At 55.5% G+C, this 4251-nt stretch overlaps 1 non-coding gene across 1 annotated transcript; it reads right to left on the reverse strand.

Annotated features, from left to right (window-relative positions):
- Positions 1 to 1609: 1609 nt before the first annotated feature.
- Positions 1610 to 1691, reverse strand: TRNAL-CAA (transfer RNA leucine (anticodon CAA)). The gene has a single exon. It is a non-coding gene; the product is annotated as a tRNA-Ser (tRNA).
- Between the last annotated feature and the right edge of the window lie 2560 nt (positions 1692 to 4251).

Consider the following 4251-nt stretch of genomic DNA (forward strand, 5'->3'; position numbering starts at 1 on the left):
TTCTGGTCTTGTCCCCTCTGGACAATGGAAAATGGACCCATGTCCTGGGAGACACTCCCAGCAGCCAAGCACATTTCTCAGGCAGCCCCTTCCCTGCGCAGGGGGTACAGGTCACATGCCTGGGTGAATAAGAGCTTGTGGGGACTGCCCAGGGCTTCAAGCAGGCAGCTCCCATTGGCCACAAACAAGCTTGGAGCAGGGACCAGGCCTGAAGCCTTTTCCTCTAGAGCTGAGAGACACAAAGGGCCCAGCAGCCCCTTCTCTCAGCTGTGCGTGGGGGCAGGGCGAGCAGGGAATCTGCCTGAGGCTCCTTGCTGCCATGTTGGGTGGCTTCATGGGCTGGATCCAGCCCGCTGGCCTGTATTGCCCAGGCCTGGCTTAGAGGGAACCTTGGCTCTGGGCTGTGGGGGAGGGGCGCTGTGGAAAGGCCAGTCTGGCCTTCCTGGGCAGGGCATGACGACATGCGGCAAAACATCCTGGACAGAGAATTACAGGCCAGACAGGCCTTTTACCACAGCCAAAGTAACTCAATTGGGAGAGCGTTAGACCGAATATCTAAAGGTCCCTGGTTCAATCCCAGGCTTTAGCATGTGCTAGTAGGGGCTAATAATTTCAAGTTAATGGGTTTGTTCAGAGCTGCCCTCACAAACTGCCTGGTAGAATGAAAGCTGAGCTACAGCCTGGGGCTCTATTCTTCCAGGGGGCAGGTACAAGGGCTGCACTTGCAGGAAATCAGGTGACACCCCAAGAAACACTCTGTGTGGGCCTGGCTGGAATGTGGCATCACATGAGCATGTTGTTAGCACCAATGTGCCCTCCCGGGGGCTGAGGAGCACTAGAGCTGTTGGGCAGCTCTGCTCTCCCAGCCGGGGGCTGTCTGTCTGGGCCATACACACACTGGTCCCTACCTCCCTTTCTAGGGCAGGGCTCCTGCTGTTCCTTGGTTTACTCAGCCTGGGAGTTGGGCTTATCCCAAGCAGCAGGAGCTGTGTTTATCTGGGGAGACACAAATCAGAGCAGAACCTCCCTGTCCCCCATTTCTGCTTGGCTTTGAACCAGGAGCCTTTTGCACATTAAGCAAACATGATAATCACTACCCCACAGAAACATGCTTAAGTTAGTTTTTGTCTGTACATAAACTTGGACAAATATTCTGTTACTAATTCTTTGGCCAAGGCAGAGAAAGAGCAGAGAACAAGACCCCCCCCCCCTCCCGCCAATACTTCTCTAGACCCTTTGCTCCCAGCACAGGGTGGGGGGGGGGGGCTGTGTGCCTCAGGAGGAGTGACCCACATCTTATCCCCAGCATTTCTGCCCTTCATGGATGGACCTATGGGGGCAGGCCCAGATGTTTCATCCTCTCACTCAACTCCTATCACACTCTAGAGCAGGGAAGCCCCCGGGGTAGGACTGAGCCATGGGGTGCTGAGCAAGGGGCAGAGGCTGCAGGAGCTGAGAGTTTCCCTAGAGCTCAGGGACCCATAATGAGGCACCATGGCCCCTGTCTCTCTCGGAAGGCGCAGAAAGGGATTGACTGGGGACAGGGAGAGTGGCTCAGGGGTTGTGCAGCTTGTTGCCCTGGTTAGGGGTGTGGTCAAAACACAGGCCTCGCTGTGAGCAGGATTTGAAACTGCGCAGGGAAACCCTATTGGATTTCTAGTCCAACACCTTAACCACTCGGCCACCACAGCTGTGAGCTTAGCAATGCCTCAGGGCCAGAGAAATTGGTAACTAATCCTAGTGCCTAGGCCTCACCTCACCTGCCCCACAGAATTCAAAGGGCAAACCTGGCTCCCAGAACACAGGGGGAGCCTGGGGGCTCCTTGCTGGGCCATGGGGTGAAGCATCAAACCAGCCTCCTCCTGTGGGCCTGTGAGTGTTGCTGTCCCTGCTGTACAGACAGGGCCATGGAGACAGGGAGAGATTCACTGAATGGGCCAAGGGCACCCAGTGAGTTAGAGCCCAGCTCTGCCCCCAGCTCCCTGCCCCACCCACCGATGTGCTGACTCCCTCGCTGCCAGGGGCTGTTTGCATTGGCCTCTTTTGCTGTCTTTTCTGCTGTGAGACATTGGGACAGTTGGCCAGGGCATCCCGCAGTTGCCATCTCCCTCTGTGCAGGTGCTGTCCAGAGCCCCGACTAGCAAACGCTGACACTGCTGTTAGGTCCAGACCAGAGGAGAGTGTTTAAGGGTTATTTCGGAAGAAGGGTTTTCTCCCCAAATAACTGCATCTAAACGTTGTTTTTTATTTCATAATAAAGTATTTCGAAATAGCGCCCAGATACGATTATGCAAATATAGCGCGGGATATTTAAATCCTGGTTCCATTTAGAATTTCGAATGTCTCCATATGCATCCCTCTCTGGAAAGAGGATGCAAGTGTCGACATGTCCTGGGTGTTGTAACCTCCCAGCACTCACCTGATGTTCCCTCCCCGCTGCCTGAAGACGTTTGGGAGTCCTCCTGCGTCTCCTGGAGTGGCAGCCCATCAGAGTTGTCATCCTGAAGCTGCAGCTGCTGCTGCCCAGGTATCTCCATCCCAGACTCCACAACTCTCCCTGGAGACAGGGGCTCCCCACACCCCGGGATTCGGTCCAGTTCCTCACAGTATGCACAGTGCTGCGGTGCTTCCCCAGAGCGGGACCTGCCCTCACGGGCCCACACACACCTCTCCCGCAATTCGTTGACCTTGAGTCTGACTTGGTCTAGGATGCAGGAGGGGGGAGGTGGCCTTTCTCTGCAAGGCCATCAGCCATTGGGCCATATGTTAGATAATTTCATGGAGGTTAGGTCCATAAAAGACTATTAGCCAGGGGATAGAAATGGTGTCCCTGGCCTCTGTCTGTCAGAGGCTGCAGACGGATGGCAGGAGACAGATCGCTTGATCATTATCTTCAGTCCACCCCCTCCGGGGCACCTGGTGCTGGCCACTGTCGGCAGACAGGACACTGGGCTAGACGGACCTTTGATCTGACCCAGTACGGCTGTTCTTATGTTTTTATGTTTATAAATGTCCACATTCGTCCCCCTGGACTGCCGGGCCTGCAGAGACTCCCCCTCGGATCACAGCTCCAAGAGGGTCTTTATCTCTGGCCCAGACACTGACAGTGCCCAGTGTTTCTGCCCCTTGCTTGGTCCTGTGATGTGTCCCTGGAGGGGTCTCTGGGGGCTTGTGTCTGTGACATGGCTCTCCGAAAGGCAGACGTGCTCGATCTTAGGCAAAGGACCCAGAAACAACACTCTATGGCAAAAAACACAAGGACGGCTCTTGGTCCACATCCCCGGGCCACACAGTATCCAGAAGTCAATTCCCCACCTCTCCCTTGGCTGCTCTAGAGCTTAGCCCAAAGTCTGATAAACTCTACTCTCCCACCCAACCACCTCTGGGACTCCTCTCCTGCCCAGCTCCTCACACCACGGAGAGTGCAGGGCAACCACTCCCCCAGCATCACCACTTCTGGTCTTTGCCTAATGGCCCCTTTCAGGCCCTGGGTCAGCCCAGCAGTTCCATGGGTGGCCAGGGGAGGCCTCTTCTGTGTCCCAGAAGGACCTGGGAAAATGTGAGCAAAGGAAGCAACAAGGCACCACTGGGAGTTGAACCCAGGCTCTTCTGTTTAGACGGAGCAAGCTAAGCCATGGTGCCCCCCTCAAGCTATTGGGTGAAACGGCTCTGTGGTCCCAGACAACACCTTTGACTCCCAAAGTGCAGCAATTTCCTTCCAGCCCTGGCAGTGTCTGCGGCTGAGCTGCACAAAGGAAGATACAAGATCCCTGCTGGGGTCTTTGCCGGATGAATGTGCCTGAGGAAAGACGCTGGAAGCGCAACAGACACACAAAAGGGGATGAGGGACAGTTTGAGTCACACACACGGCAGGTGTCACAGCTCAGCCAGGGACCTTATCCACTCACAGAGCTTCACAGCTTCTCCACCCCCCAAGCCCCACCAGGCAAACTGTCGCATGGGCCTTGCCCGCACCATGCTCAGGGCCTGGGGATTTTCTGTCAGTTTGCCAGACCAAATAACTAACCACCCCACTGCTCTGGAGTCTCTGCCTCTCATGGGCCTTCTCATCCTCAGGCTCCGCTTTGTCTCCAGGCAGACCCTGCTCTGCTACAGCCACCTCCTGGGCCTTCTAGAGTAAAATGTGCCTCTTCATTCTGACTTTGAATACCTGGGGTTTTAGCAACCAGATATGCACCTAACACAAGCTAGCGAGGAGTCTGGACAGCTTCTGCAGCGAGTGAGACAGTA

The sequence above is a fragment of the Pelodiscus sinensis genome, chromosome 19, assembly GCF_052426305.1.
Source record: "Pelodiscus sinensis isolate ZL-2025 chromosome 19, ASM5242630v1, whole genome shotgun sequence".
NCBI lineage: Eukaryota > Metazoa > Chordata > Testudines > Trionychidae > Pelodiscus > Pelodiscus sinensis.